The following is a 17,341-nucleotide window of genomic DNA, read 5'->3' on the forward strand; positions in this document are numbered from 1 at the left end:
GTTTGTACAATCATAAACCAAGACAAAGGAAATGGAGGGGAGATCAATGAAGCTAGGTTGAGAGAAGCACAAGTCAAAACTATTACTCGTTTAAATCAAGTTATTAGTACATCGACAAACAGGATGGAGTAAATTGAAACAGCCTTAGGTAATCTTCAAGGAAGGGAAGTACTCTCGAATGAAGAAGTTGAAAATGAAGAAGATGACAATGTCACTCTTTTAGCAGGACATAGTCCTAGGGGTGGGAGAGAAAGAGTCAGAAGAAGGGGTAGAGAAATTTTAGCACCAAAAAGAATTGGGAGGGAGTAGGAATACGAGGGAGGAGAAGAAAGAGGAGTTGGGGGTAAAGCTTAAAATTTCAACTTTTTATGGGAGATCAGATCCAGAGGAGTATTTGCAATATGAGAGCAAAATTGAGCATGTTTTCGATTGCAACAATTTCAGTGAAGAAAGTAAATTGAAGCTTGTTGTGGCTGAATTTTGTGATTACGCTAATATATGTTGGACATCTTTGAAAATAGAGTGGAGGAGAATTTATGAAAAACCAATTGAAACGTGTAAGGAATTGAAGACATTAAGAAAAAGTTACATTCCGAAGCATTATTCTCGAGTACTCAAGCAAAAACTCTAGATTCTGCTACAGGGATCCAAAAGTATTGAAGAATATTACACAAAAATGGAGGCCCTTATGAATAGAGCATGTATTGATAAAAATGAAGATGATACAACGGATAGATTCCTCGGTGGGATGAACCGAAAACTTTCTCACTAAGTGGATAGGCAAGCATACTTTGATATACAAAAATTGTTACACCTTGCTAATAAAATCGCAGGACAACTAGCTTGGGAGAAGGAGAACTCCAAGAGGTATGCTATTTCTAAGTCTATTACTTACCACGCTTGGAAAAAAAATGCAAATATTGAAAGGATAAATTTCAAGGTTAGAGGCACGTATGAGATTGAAAAAAAGAACAAAGATGAGACATCCACATCCTAGGGTAAAGAGGAAGTGGAGGAATACAAGGTCATATTAGTCGTGATTGTCCTAACAATTGAGTCATGATCATAAAGAATGGACAAATTGTCTCACATAGTGAGGAAAGTGACCAAGATAAGCTAGTTGAAGAAGAAATCTAAGAGAATGAGGAGAAATTGAAAGCTTAAAAATTGTGAAAAGAATAATGATATTGAGAAAAAAAAAAGAAAGTGAGTTGTTTAGCTAGAGTTGGAGGGGTTAGAAGCCGAATGTTTTCACAAAAACCATCTTTATACTTATGTACAAGTAAGGATGTTTGGTCTCTGACGATAACAATTTTTATTTGCCTTGTATGTTTCAATCTCTTTTACAAGAATTTGAGAATGTATTCCAAGATGAAGTACCTAAAGAACTACCTCTCATTAGAGATATTGAACATAAAATAGATTTTATAACGGGTGCAATCATTCCTAATAGGCCAGCTTATAGAGAAAACTCAACTAAGACTAAAGAAATTTAGAGGCAAGTTGGGGAGCTCATGGAGGAGGGCTATATACAAGAGAGTTTGAGTCCATGTTCTGTACCAGTCTTATTGATGCCAAAGAAAGATGGAACGTGGCACATGTGCGTAGATTCTTGAGCCATCAACAAAATCACTGTAAAGTATCGACGTCCTATTCCTAGGCTAGACCATATGCTTGATTAATTGCATAGTTCATATCTATTTACAAAGATTGATTAGAAATCTGGATATCATTAAATTATAAGGCATATAGAAGATGAATGGAAAAGAGCTTTCAAGACTAAGGTTGGATTGTATGAATGACTTTGATATGAACCACGACCAAGGAATTTCCATACCTCAAGGTCCAATTACAAGGACGAGAGCCAAGAAGCTACACAAACCTTATACAATTATATTCAAGCTATGGTGAGCTCATCAAAGGAAATTCTAGAAGACGTTGGAGACCTTCCTTATATGTTGTGCAAAGTTGAGGTTCAAGAAACAGATGAATTAAATGCACTTTAAGTTGCATTTAATGAACTCCGCTGAATTTATGAAACTAGTCCAAGGATGACTAATAAGCACATTTTATTAATTGCATTATTTAATTATAGTTTAACTATTTGTTTGTCATATTTAAGCTAGTTTTAAATATAGGAGTTAAGGTTATATTGTAACCCACAGGTTACTATATTCCACCATTAACTAGCCATTTTAGCCATTTTAACAGGGAGGTTATGGGTATTTCTCATTTACTACTAGCCAATTTAATTTGGGAGTTATGTATGACATAGGTTAAGGTTGTAAAGGCTATATAAAGCCTTCTTTTCTTTGATTAGACATCAGATTTTGGAATTAAGAATAGAAGTTCTATTTTAGCTTTGTTGAGAGCTAAACTTTCTTTGCAAATTCTTGTATTTAGAACTTGCATGTAGAGTCATTCAAGCTGTATTGATCAAACCTCTTGTGAAGTAATTCGAATCACGAGTTTAGAAACGAGTTTTCTTTACTCTTGATCTTGATCATCAAGGTAATTCGTTCCATACTTTCCCTTGGGTTGATATCCATATCAGACTTGTTATGCGTTTTAGGTTAACTAATGCTTCTAGTACATTTATGCACTTAATGAATCACGTTTTGAGAGAATATTTAGGAAAGCATGTTGTTGTACATTTTGATGATATTTCAATTTATTCAAAGACTTTGTATGAGCATGTGAAGTATGTTAGGTAAGTTTTGATTATGCTTAGGAAAGAGAAACTTTATGCTAATTTTAATAAGGGTAGCTTTTGCATGGAAAAAGTTAACTTTCTTGGCTTCATAGTTGGTAAAAATGGAGTACAAGTAACTTCTTGCTCTGAAGGTGAAGGAATCCTTAATTTGAAGGAAAATAGACGGTAGATAGGATTTTGAAACTTACCCCTAATTTGAGCCCAAAACGGATTTTCTTCAATTGGGCTTGTTCTTGAGGTTATTTCTCTTCGTTGTCTTCTATGCAAACATTCCTTGGAGGTACAATTGGGATCGTCCTTGCTTGACGTATTCTTGTGTATCCTCGGATTGAAATTTGAGTTTTCCTTGAAGCTCTTCAATGACGAATTGGATTGCGGGAATGATTTCTAGGCACTTTCAGCATTATAAGAACAAGTTTGAATCGAAATGGTGTAGAATTGCTCTCGAATTTGGAAGAAATCTGAGAGTAGGAGACCCAAAATCTAAACGCTTATTGCCTACTATTGGGAGTTCGATTCTTGTTCCAAACTATTGCCTAAACGTTTATGAACAACATAGTGGAAAGTAGATAACATTAGTTTAAATAAAAATAAAGCAATGCCCTAATATAACCTAAGGATCATTAAAAATAACATGAATGCAACTACCCTAAATTTGGTTCCTTGGCCTTCAACGCAACGTTGTCATCCGTAAATGGGTATTTTACCTTTACTTTAAAATAAGAGTAGCATGTGGTTTGAGTACTTTAATAAATACTCGTTAAGTAATTCCACTGTTAGGGTCGGAATATGAATCACGTGTAATATAGTGGGACCTATCCTTTCATAAATACATTGTGGCATGGGCTTGGGCTTTGCTTTTCAGTCCAAGAAGAGTTGAATATGTTGTACTTCCCTACACACGACCCATGAATGTGCACATTGACAACCAAGTGGGTTGGTATAAGAGTACTCTGTGGGTCTGCCTCGTCGAGCTTGTGCACACTCATACTACCAAATACCATGAAGGGAAAAGACCCGCATAATATCATAAGGAACATAAATATTGTACAGTATGTGTCTGTACTAATCCTAATGGGGAAGTATCCCGATGCACCTCCCATATAAAATACATGAGATCCTTAACATTAAAACACGACATAATGTTCCTATGAGACATACATACTTGATTCTTGTCATATTGTTCATGATTAACAATACATAGGCATAGGGTGTACTAAACATAATATAGAAGTATCTCAATGCACGTGGTATACAAAATGCATGAGGTCCCATAACATTAAAGAATGACATATATTCATGGCGCTAGTCATACCTCCAATCTATTCCTAGCATAGTGTTTCTATGTGATATAAATACTTGTTTCATTTCATATTTTTAATAATTAACAATACATGATTTTCTAATGTCTCATAGTCCTAGAATAGTATATATGATAGCATAGTGTAACTTATATGCAACATATCGTATATCATAGCATATACATATTATAGTATATGTCATACAATCATAAAACACGACATGTGTAGGGGCCACAAGTAGCAATGTCCATTCCCTATCATTATCCCGACCATCTATTTCATTCTCCATTTCCACGAAATTCTCTATTTATTTGTGTGGGGATCAAGGTAAGGGATTCTTCGCAAGGAAGTGGCAGGGATCGGATTCCCCATGGAGAATTGTAGTGGGTTTTAAATCCAAGAGTCAGTCTTAGAGGAAAAGGCCAAGAGTGTTGAAGATGAAAGGCCAAGAATGTTTTACCGGAACAATGACTTTTTATGGGTTAGGAAACAGTGGCATCCTGATGTCTATATTTAGTTTTAGAAGACGTTATAATTACGTTTGTTATTACTACTGTTTTTTCAGATAAACAGAGTGTTCTTTGTCTCCTTCAATCGTCAGTGTGTGTGAGGTTTATTTCACAAATTTATGAGTTTTCTTTAACAAATTTCTATCAAGCCAATGGCGAATGTGACGGGTCAAATGCCACTACCGCAACTAACGAAGAAAAACTACGAGAATTGGAGCATTCATATGAAAGCTTTTCTCGGTTCTCAAGATGCATGGGAGGTGGTCGAAGAAGGGTTAGAAGAACCAAAAGATACCACTATGCAAATGATTGTAACTCCGACAAATGTTACAATTGTGACAGATGGGCATTTTGTAAAAGATTGTCGAGTTGATAAAAAGGTGGAAGAAACAATCAACCTAACCTTGGATGATGCAACAAACGAAGGTCTTCTCTTTATGGCTCAAAATGAAGATCTGAAAGCGAAAGAACATGGTAGAGCAAAAGACGATGGCGGTAGTTGTGAGGTGGTGGAAGCCATTGGAAACGAGGGGATACGCAGCGGATTTGGCAAAATTGCGATACTGGAGACGAGAAAATCGAAGAAGGAATCTGGATTGAACACACGATCAGCGAACAAGCCAAAGAAACTTCCAGATCATCAGAAGGAGAATAGAGATTTAGAGCAACATTCAAAATCTGCCATTGTGGAGAAGTCTCAGTTGCAGACATTGAAATCGTTGAACGAGCGCCTTTTGAAGGAGAAAGTAGAGATTGGAAAAGAAAAGAAAGCTTTTAGAAATGGAGATTGAAAGGTTAGAGAAGGAAGTGGCGGAGCTGAGTGAGAGTTCTTTCTGTCTCAAATAGGAGAAGGAAGAGAATGGGAAGGTAATTTCTGAGCCTGTAAAGAGAATTGAAGAAGGTGCGGAGAAAGAGAGGTCAGCTTCTGATGAGTCATGGGTTCAAAACCGGAGGTGCGCGCTAGCAAGTGAAATTCTTTATATTGAAGCGTGGATCCATGCGGATCGGGTCGAACATCCTTGGAGTGAAACTGGGTTAGACGTGGGCGTGGGTTGGAAGAGCTACCGTGTTTCGCATATCTTGTGGAGACGCATCACTTTACAACGTGCCTGATGCGTTATTCCACCCAATCGTCAATACGTGTCCCTTAGGCCGTTTGACACGTGGCTTGCCGGCTATCTGACGCGCTTTCCCTTTCCCTATCCACGAATTTCATCCTTCATAGAAGAACATATCGGCTCAGATCTAAAGAAAAATTGTGAAAGTCATTTTACCTCCTCTGAGGATCATCCTTCATAGAAGAACATATCGAACGGCTCAGATCTAAAGAAAAAGGTGTGAAAGTCATTTACCTCCTTCGTGTTCCTGAAAGGACTCTCAGATCTAATGAAAAATTGTGAAAGTCATTTTACCTAGTCTTGAAAAATCTCCTTCCTGTTCCTGAAAGGACTCTCCTTGAAAAATTGTGAAAGGCAGGTCACAGGACTCTCCTTGAAAAATTGTGAAAGGCAGGTCACAGGACTCTCCTTGAAAAATTGTGAAAGGCAGGTCACAGGACTCTCCTTGAAAAATTGTGAAAGGCAGGTCACAAGGACTCTCCTTGAAAAATTGTGAAAGGCAGGTCACAGGACTCTCCTTGAAAAATTGTGAAAGGCAGGTCACAGGACTCTCCTTGAAAAATTGTGAAAGGCAAGTCACATTTGTAGTGTTGTAACCCCATATCATGAAAAGATATTATTAAGAATTAATGAAATTTGGCCTATGTTATTGTCGAACCTACGATCTTCACGTTCTTAACACAACAATTAACCAACTAAGCTAATAGGGCATAGGTTTTATGCACAGTATAGATCGTTGGTTCCTAAACTAGTCAATCTAGTTTCGTTTACATAACTTTATGCATAATAAACTTAAAAAGTCATTATCTTTTAAAGTTCGTAGTGTTTTAACTCGTATCATGAAAAGATATTATTAAAAATTAATGAAATTAAGCCATGCAGGAGGCAAACCTACGACCTTCACGTTATTAGCACGACGCTCTAACCAATTGAGCTAATAGGCCATAGGTTTTATGTACATTGTAGATCGATAGCTCCTAATTTAGTCAATCGAGTTTAGGTTACATAATTTTATGGATAAAAAACTTAAAACTTTAAGTCATTATCTTTAAAGTTCGTAATGTTGTAACCCCGTATCATGAAAAGATATTATTAAGAAGAAATGAAATTGGCTCATGCAAGTGTCAAACCAATGACCTTCACATTATTAGCACGACGTTCTAACCAACTGAGCTAATAGGCCATAAGCTTTATACCCATTGTAGATCGGTAGCTCCTCATTCAGTCAATCGAGTTTCGCTTACATAAAATAATTTTATGCATAATAAACTTAAAACTATAAGTGATTATCTTTTAAATCTAGTATCATTAAATATATCATTATTGCAAATTAATGAAATTGGCCCATGCAGGTATTGTATTCTTTTGTTTTTTGGGATTACCTTACGCTTTTAAAACGCATAGAGAAATTTTCACACCCTTATAAAGAATGTTCCCCTCTTTATATAGAGGTATCAAGTTGGCTTAAGGGCTCATCTTGTTATCTTTTTTTGTCTCTGATTAGCCTCCTATAATCGATAGGAACACTATTATAAAACAAGTCTAGAAACCTCGTTCAATATCTGATTTATAAAAATTACTTAAGTTATGGGAAATTAGTGAGCCCAACAACATCATGCTAACTCAGATCTAGTGTTGGTATTAATGTTGGAATAACTTAGATATAACATTCACCTTAATTCAAACCTTCCTAATTTCTTCCCAGTGATTTAGTTTCTTCCTTTAACTAGATCATGACTTGATTAGTCTATATGTATTACTTTACCTTTTAATTCACAAACTCCAAATCTTGCTAAAGTATCCAATCATTGACCACTTTGCCTCGTACAACCTCAAAGCTTCCTCTTACTATTTGTGCATAAACATCTAAAAAAAAAAAGAAAAAGTATTATTTCCTCAAATTTCTTTGTAACACTAAGGAGTGACTTAATAAGACGGATTTACATAAGCATAATAAATGTTCTTATATGTAGTAAAACTTGAGATACTTAAGAATAGTTTCATATACACATGTTGTCATTTGATATTCATAACAAACCTTGATTCTTATAAAAGGTTTTTAAGGGTTGTTTCATCATTTTCTTAAGTTCATATCTCATGCGATCTTGCATACTTACCCTTGGTCATAAATGAGTCTCTAAAAAGTTTATTTAACAATTGAGGTTTTTTTTTGTAATCTTGAAAACATTTTAGAATTCTTATAGGAGTATGTTGGTCATTTACCACCCTAAATTTTGGTTAAATCTAGACATATTCCAATGGCCTTGTAACTTTGTATAAAATCTTTGAATCATGACATATTCAAATGGCCTTCTAAGTATGTTATAGAAGAGACACAACTCATCGAATCCAACGACCAAATTTAAAATGGAGATCAGTTGCCCACTACTCAGAGAGAATATGTTTGGCATAAATTTCATAAAATTCAATCTCAAATTCACGACAATCTAGAAGTTTTTAACGTCGATTTAAGCTCTCTATATAAATTCTGAAGAAGGAGCTTTCGTTTGGAGCAAGAATTGAGCTAAGTCGAACCTTCAACTGTGAATTGTTATAGCCTCTGAGATTTTGGGTTTCTTACTCGCGGATTTCTTCCAAATTTGAGAGCCATAGCCAACCATTTTCCTTCAAACCTGCTTTTGCATCTCCTAAACCTGCTTTTGCATCTCCTAAATGGGACTATCCACAAGTTTGGTGATGAAATAAAGTGTTGAAGGTGCCTCAAACACAACTTCTCAATTTGGTCCGTCTTTAAAGGGAGTTGGTTGAAGCTCGAAAATTAAATACGAGCCTACATGCAAATTTGTCAAGAAACCTATCATGTTCGATTTTCGAACCTCCAAGGAATATTTTCGTAGAAGACCACGAAGGTTAACAAGACTCAAAGCAAGTCCAATTGAAGAAAATTATTTTTGTTTAAAATTTGGGAGTAAGGATCGAAGTCTTACTTACAATCCATTTTCTTAAAAATTGACCCTTTCTTTAGCTTTAGAAGATTAAGTTGAGCGCTTTTAATGAAGAAATCGGGAGTTAATACGTCTTAGATAAGGTTGCCTAAGGAAACAAAATTTTGCTTTCTCGTATAAGTTGCAGACGGAGGATCAAATTCCAAAATTAAGACCACGCGCTTTAAGACATCACCATCTTTATGTTTCATAAAGAAATCGATGGGAGAAATGCTCAAGGCGAAGACCATGGGACAATCTCCTAATGTATCATTACTTTCATCTTTGTATGGATAGACCATGGGACCATATATAATATTTTCATAGACTTTCAAGTTTATATCATCTCTAAACAATATATAATATGTCAAATTAATTACTTTATATATATCTAATAGAGTTTCAACCCATTAAAATCAATTACTTTAATAAATATAAAGTTGAGTTTTATATCTAGCTTCATAAACTTCTAACTTTATATCTATTATGTATGTGAATTTTAAGTATTTAATTACTTTAATATATATAACAATATCCCAAAACTCAGGTAATAATATTCTAAAACTCAAGTAAAGATGACATCAAAATTAATACTTTAATTTCATCTTCAAAATTTATTTCCACTTGACTGGTAATCATAATAGTCACCCGTGCACAAATATTTACAACCTTAAAAGGTAGAAATTATAAGAAGTATAAGAAAAGAGTGCTTAAAATAGTTTCAAAATATAGAAAAAAAAATAGGAATTGGTTAAAGTCAACATCCATTGATCACTTATGGCACAGCACAACACAGATGAGGGTAACATTTTTTGAAGTTTTCTATGTTTGAAATAAATTTGGTTTGATTGTTTTTGAGTTAGCATTGGTACCATCAAAACTTATTTATTTCTTTGAAATGTTTGAGTTTACAATTTACATGTTTTCATTTTTCTATTTTGTCTGCCTGCATTTAGAAATGAAGCAAAATTAGTCTAGGGTTGTAGGAAGATTGTTATAATTCTAATTTTTAACTAAAAAAAAAAATTAGTCTCGTTGTCACGCTTAAAACTACCCTATAGGTATAATCGACCTATTATCTGTTGGCTTTTTTGCCTTAATCTTTTGATGATAACAAACCTACCTTCAATTATTAACAATTCTTAGTATTTTTGTCCACAGTGTAAGGTTGGGAACAACGATTTCAACGTCTTTTTTGGTTCACTCGTTCCAGTCAAAACAAATACCCGACGTGATGATGTGGTGGCAAAATTGACATCATGGACCAATCAAATTCAAAACAAAATATCTGACGTGATGATATGGTGACAAAATTGATGATGTGGTGACAAAATTGACATTATGGACCAGCGACAAAATTGACATCGTAGACCAATCGAAGTATGACATTTATAAATTTGGTAGAGTAACAAATGGTGGAGTTTTCAATTATATTTATAAAAGTTTTCTATTACTTTTAAATTATAAAATCATTTCAATTACATTTATAAAAGTTTTCAGTCTTTTAAATGGAAAGAAATTATAAAGATTTCATTTACATTTCTGAAAACTAGTTGTTACTTTTAAATGAAAAAAATTATAATGATTTCATTTATGAAAACGAGTGGTCCGTATCAATTCCTACTTTTATGAAAAAAATATTTATTTAAAATAATATATATATATATATATATATATATATATATATATATTTAAATGAAACATGTGGTCTATAATTTTTTCCCATAAATTTTAAAAATAAATAAATATTATTTTTCGGGGTCTACGTTCTAGTGGTCCGTATCAATTCCTACTTTTACAACTTGATCGATATTTAAACTCATCACCTCTTAGTATTTTTCACAACACAACACAGAACATTTGTTTCCTCGATCTAAATTTTTTTTAAAAAGCCTTTGTTGCTCTCTACAAAGCTTCCAATTCTATTTTTTTTTATCCTATTCCTAAGAGAGATGTCTATTATTTCAGAGTGTTGTGGTGTGTTTCTATAAGATTTCAGAAAATTGTACTGGTTTGATCCTGAGTCGTGGAAAGAATTGAGTTTGCTCTTGAACTCGTAAAAAGAGTGGTGTACCGATTTGATTCTGAGCCGTGGAAAGAATTGAGTTTGCTCTTGAACTCGTAAAAAGAGCGGTGTACCGGTTTGATCCTGCGCCATGGAAAGGATTGAGTTTGCTCTTGAACTCGTAAAAAGAGCCGTGTACCAGTTTGATCCTGAGCCGTGGAAAGGATTGAGTGTTCTCTTAAACTCGTAAAAAGAGCGGTGTACCAGTTTGATCCTGAGCTGTGGAAAGGACTGAGTTTGCTCTTGAACTCGTAAAAAGAGCGGTGTACCGGTTTGATCCTGAGCCATGGAAAGGATTGAGTTTGCTCTTGCACTCATAAAAAGAGCGGTGTAGCGGTTGGGCTCTGATCCGAGGAAAGAGTCAGAAAGTTTTATTCAAATTCTCAAGAAATGCTTGGGGAGTGGAGTAGGTCGAGTTTGACTGAACCACTCTAAAATTACACAGTTATATTTTCTAACCCTTTTCCTATTTAAGTTCTCAATTATTGTTAAGTTTTATGGCATGGTATCAAGTTTGATTGTTATTAAAAAAAAAAATTAATAATTACATTGTTGAAACCCTATTCACCCCCTCTAGGGTTGTCATATCGATCCAACATTATCCTTCCACCAATAGGTGCAAAAGGCAACTTTACTACGTGAAACTAGTTTCATGTCATTCATTCAACAATAAAGGTGTTAGCATGCATTTGGAAATGAACCCATATTTAAAAAATTTAGATAAAATAGAAAAGAATTGTTATCTCAAAGACAATGATACTATGTGAAACTAGCCTCAAGATGCTTCCTTAACTCGCGCTAAACCAACGGTTCCTTCTCCCAAGACCCATGGCCCAATTCCCAACATGGAAGGGATAATCTAGAGAATCATTCAAAGAACCCTAACAGATGGGTTACAAACTCAGATTATGAAGCTCGACAACAAACAATGTTGCCGGCAAAATTAGGAAGACTACATGAAATTACGAATATATCAATGTAGGATTTTTTAATTTACCGATTTTTAAAATGTTAAATTATGTGAAATTACTGGCAAAGAAGAATATGTTAGAGAGCTCTTCCTTTTTATTTAAGATTTTGATGTTTAAGAAAAGAGAAAATGAATAAAAATAGGAAACATTTTATAGATTTAGGAGTAAGTGAAAACAAAAAGGGAGTCATAACCCATTTTCGGTGGGTTCTCCAAGCACGGATTGCAAGCTATTTACATTATATTCAAAATAGAGTTTATAAGTTCATAGTACAAAATAAGAAAAGAGAAAATGAATAAAAATAGGAAACATTTTATACATTTAGGAGGAGTAAGTGAAAACAAAAAGGGAGTCATGACCCATTTTTGGTGGGTTCTCGAAGCATGGATTGCAAGGTATTTACATTATATTCAAAATAGAGTTTATAGGTTCATAGTACAAAATAAGGGAACGGATTGCAAGGTATTTACATTATATTCAAAATAGAGTTTATAGGTTCATAGTACAAAATAAGGGAAATGTTGAAAAAAATCACATGGAGTGAGTACAAGACTGTGGTGCTTGTATACCACACTCTTTTCTTAATGTACATGGAATGTCCAAAATGAAAGGGCCCAACCAAAATTGAACTGGTGACCTCTTGATCTGTAGTCAAATGCTCTACCACTGAGCTATGGACCCATTTTGCATGATTTCAACTTTAGTGACCCCTTCTACAGAATGTTAGTCCAAAATAAAATGGTCCAACCAAGTTCAAACGAGTGACTAGTCAAATTCTCTACCATTGAGCCATGGATCCATTTTGTAGGATTTTAACCTTAGTGACCCCTTAGACATAGTGTCGGTCCAAAAAGTGTAACAAATTTCTATCCTAGATAGAACGGCCCAACTAGGTTCGAATTGGTGACCTCTTGATCTGCAATCAAATGCTCTAACTTTGAGCTATGGTCCCATTTTGTATGATCTCAACCTTAGTGACCCCTTCTACAGATTATCGGTCCAAAAGTGACCCTACAGAATCTGCTATGGACCAATTTTGTATAAATTGGTGGATCACCTATCGGGAATTAAACACAGGTCGTTAGATTCAAAGTCGAAAGTGCTAACCACTACACTATAGAACCACTTGTTAAACTTTATTTTGGCAGCGATTTTGATAAGCGCCAACAACGCTGGATTTTGCAAAGCTAGAGGTCGTAGTATGCTTACTGTTAAGGATATTTAGTAATAAATTATACTTCCCCGTATATATTATATTTGATATTTTATTATAAGGCAAATATCTTATTACTATAGATATCTTTCCATTTATTGTTATTTCCATTTATTACTATTTCCATATCTTTGTAATTTATTTGATTATAAATAAGATAACTTTCACACCATTTAGGTGTGGTGGATTAATCAAACATTCACATGGTATCAGAGCCATTTTGGTTTAGCAACCCGGATTCTTTCTTTTCAATGGCTTTTGAAATCTTCTACTGTTCTTCTCCACCACCACTGTTGGCTTTGACGCCGCAGGGGTAGTCGTCATGGCTGCCACATGCAGAGCCGATTGATTATTCTTCGGCTCCACCCTTTTGACCTCCAAATCATCCTTCGCCATATTCTGTACATACAACCTCACCTTTTCCAAACATAGCCTCTTTCATTTTCTTCCCAATTTTCCCTTCATCCTTCATCCTTCACAAAAACCCTAATCTTAGGATCTTCATCAGCATTTCTCTTCGAAAATATACAGAATCTCAATAACCCATCGACCTTCTGTAGAGATTTACCTTTGGAATCTGGGCGCCGCACTGGAATCTTCGCCAACCAAGTTGCCGCCGCCCTTCTCGCCAAAATTGGCTCCTTCGCCCCAATGTGGCGACTCTTCCAGCTGCCCTTCTCGCTAAAATTGGCTCCTTCGCCCAATGTGGCGACTCTTTCGGCTTCAACATTGTCTTTGTCCCTTGCTCTAGGTTTCCCCTTCTACTTCTTGGGGTTAGACATATTCTCACCAGAGCCAAGGCAGCATCGTCGCTAAGCGACAATCCCTCTTCATGGGTTAGACATATTCTCGCCGAAGCCAAGGCAGCATCGCCGCTAAGCAGCAATCCCTCTGCACTTTTCGATGGCCAAGAAAGTGTTTCTCTACGCCTCCTCTAAACCAGGTTGTTGACATCTTCACGAAAAGTGTTTCGCAACCTCTTTGAATTTTTTAGATCCAAGCTTCACGTTCGTTCAAATCTGACGCTCAGCTTGCGGTGGGGTGTTAAGGATATTTAGTAATAAATTATACTTTCCCGTATATATTATATTTGATATTTTATTATAAGGCAAATATCTTATTACTATAGATATCTTTCCATTTATTGTTATTTCCATTTATTACTATTTCCATATCCTTGTAATTTATTTGATTATAAATAAGATAACTTTCACACCATTTAGGTGTGGTGTATTAATCAAACATTCACACTTACAGACTTTCACGAGATGTTTTCAACTTCTTTTATAGGTATAACATGCAAATGATTGGTTGGATTAGTATTAGTTTGAGAAGACAGAGGAGAGAAGAGAAGAGAGACTTTGTTAGAAACTCTCCCATAGGTAATCTCCCAAGGTGTTTTCAACTTCTTTTATAGGTAGAATTTTAAAATCAAACCACAACAAAATTTACTTCTATCTAGCAAATTTATTTTTTTGTTTGAAACAAGATTATTCCCTTCTTTTTCTAAAACTAAATTTGACTCTCGAATAGATTTTAATAGTTTTGTTAATTAAATTTTCTTTAAAATTTTTGTACACAGAGTACAATGGAAATAATACTTTTTTTTTTTTTTTACAATTTTGTAATTTGTATGGTATTATTCGAGGCTTTTGAATGAAATATAATAATTGATTCTCTGTCGTCTTTGACAATTTTAGATACCTCCATATCCGATATTTGATGGGTCACGTTTCATTATGAGATCTGCCCTTGGGTCAATAAGACTTAAGCAGAGAGTTTATTTGACTAATGATTTGATTTTTTTGGGTTGTAGAGATATCCCTTACAAATCAAGACTTTGTATTATTTTGAAGGCACTCATCAAGACATTTGTAAATGTGCCTGATATCTTGAAGGATATAAGACACGTAATGGAGAGAACCTAAAATTTTTTTGAAGTTGGCTTTTCTACGATACGTCATCACCAAATTTTGAGACAAAGACCATTGGATGGGTTTTAATAAGGCTCAAATAAATTTAAAATCCAAGAAAACGGATCTGAGTTTGATATTATTTGATTTTGGGTATGGACACAACTAGCTGATTTCTTTTGATTACATTAATGAATATATGTAGATGTTTAAAGTGTTCGATCTTAATGGTTTTAGAAAATATCAACACATCATCAATATAAACTATCGAAATTTTTTGAAATGATTGAAAATATCATTCATAATCTTCTGAAATTCGGATTGAGCATTTTTTAGCCTAAATGGCATGACGTTCCTCTCATATTTTCTAAATTGGACATTAAATGCTATTTTATATTTGTCCTTTTAAGAAATTAGAATTTTCGGAAATCCCAATTTCATGTCGAATTTTATAAAAACACTTGACTCTAAATTCTTATTATCAAATCATTTTTGTTTTGAATTGGATATCTTATTTATTCTAAAATCTTATTCAATGGTCTATAGTTAATTACCAATATCAGAATTTCTGGTTTCTTTTCACCATGTCGTTAACCTAAAATGTCATACATGATCACCTGCTCTTTGACGACCTTATTAGCTTCCTCTGCAAAATATCGCCTAAAATGTCATAGTATTTAGTGTTTGATGCTTTTTGACTTAACCCTAGAGTTCTATTTAAAGTGAACTTGTGATAATTTATGTCAAATTATATATTTGAACACCTAATACATTAAGATATAATATCTTATTTAAATAATATTAAAATGTCGTAGAATATCATAATATATGTTTTATTAATATAAATCTCATTCAAATTTCAAATATATATTTTTATTTAATGTTTATGATACACATCAATTATTTTAATATTTAACATATTAAATACGTTAATATGTTTTGATATTATACTTCAAGACTATAGGAACTTTCTCAGAGGACCTGAGAGTTACATCGGCCCACAATGCATCTCATGGACGATGCAAAACTATGGTGGCGCTTGAAGGTGAATTGTATAAAAAACTGGTCATCCACCAAAAAATTATGGGAAGACCATTGATGGAATTGAAGCAATCGACGCTCTCCTGTATGGGTTTCCAATCAAAGACCTAATGTTTGATGTTGACTCTTTTGAAGGAAGAGCAACGTTATCGAACAACAAGAAACGTGGCGGTATCTCTAAGAACTCTATCACACACATAAAAAAACGTGTCGAAGTGTTAGACATTACACAGAAGATCTGGCTTTCATCGAGGAGACCCGAGTTTGATTCTCGACAATGAAATTTTATTTTCTTATTTCTTTTATTTTATAGTTTCATCTTTTGTCACCGATTATATTTAAACTTTACCTAGGTTTGAGAAGCACTTAATGGATGAGTTCAATAGTATCTTAAATTCAAAAGACTTTTATGAACTTGGTTTGAGAGGCACTATAATGGTCAAGTTCAATAGTATCTTAGATTAAAAAGACTTTTATGAACTTTGAACCTTTAACAGTGTTATGTCATAGATATTTGGTTCAATTTCAACAAGTGAGGTTGAGGTCATTCAAATGGTTAATGTGATAATTCGGTCATTTTCAAGGTCTCTTTTGTTGAACGCCATCATGGCTGAGATGACTGAGATGAGCACCAGAGTGAGTTTGACAAGGAGGGTCGTAGAGAACCACACCCCAAGCCAAGCTCATGTTGGGCTTAACAAACTGAAAATTCAAAAACACAAACCCTTAAATGCGAACCAGGATGCTAAGGAATTAAAAAAACTTTATTTTTGATGTTGAACAATACTTGAAGGTTACAGGAACTTGCTCATAGGACCTAAGAGTTACGTTGGCCACAATGCATCTCATGGATGGTGGCACTCGAAGGTGGATGATATAAAAAATGGGTCATGCACCATAAACTCATGGGAAGACCGTTGATGGAATCGATGAAATCGACGCTCCCCTTGATGGGTTGCCAATGAAAGACCTGACGTTTGATGTTGACTCTTTTGAAGAAAAAGCCACACGATCGAACACCTCGAAATGTTGCGGAAGCTCTAAGAACTCTATCATACGACCTGAGAGTTACGTTAGCCGCAATGCATCTCATGGACGATGAAAAACTATGGTAGTGCTCGAAGGTGAATGGTATAAAAAATGGGTCATGCACCATAAACTCATGGGAAGATCGTTTATGGAATCGATGCAATCGACGCTCCCCTGGATTGGTTTCCAATCAAAGACCTAACATTTGATATTGACTCTTTTGAAGAAAGAGCCACACAATCTCACAGCTCGAAACGTCGTGGTAGCCCTTAGAACTCTAACACACATAGGGAAGGATGTGTCGAAGAGTTAGACATTAAAAAAAAAGATTATGCTAAAACTCTTCAGCGATCTGACAAAAGACTTCAGGACATCTACACCAAAAATCCATTGTCGTCCAGCAGTCAGGATATCTAGCTTTCACCTAGGAGACTCGAGTTTGATTCCTGGCAATGGAATATTATTTTCTTATTTCATTTTATTTTACTATTTCTATCTTAGACTAAAAAGACTTTTATGAACT

General features: G+C 34.7%; 1 non-coding gene across 1 annotated transcript; it reads right to left on the reverse strand.

Annotated features, from left to right (window-relative positions):
* Positions 1-12,231: 12,231 nt before the first annotated feature.
* Positions 12,232-12,303, reverse strand: TRNAC-ACA. Its single transcript has one exon. It is a non-coding gene; the product is annotated as a tRNA-Cys (tRNA).
* Between the last annotated feature and the right edge of the window lie 5,038 nt (positions 12,304-17,341).

Source organism: Cucurbita moschata, unplaced genomic scaffold (assembly GCF_002738365.1).
Source record: "Cucurbita moschata cultivar Rifu unplaced genomic scaffold, Cmos_1.0 Cmo_Scf00114, whole genome shotgun sequence".
Lineage (NCBI taxonomy): Eukaryota > Viridiplantae > Streptophyta > Magnoliopsida > Cucurbitales > Cucurbitaceae > Cucurbita > Cucurbita moschata.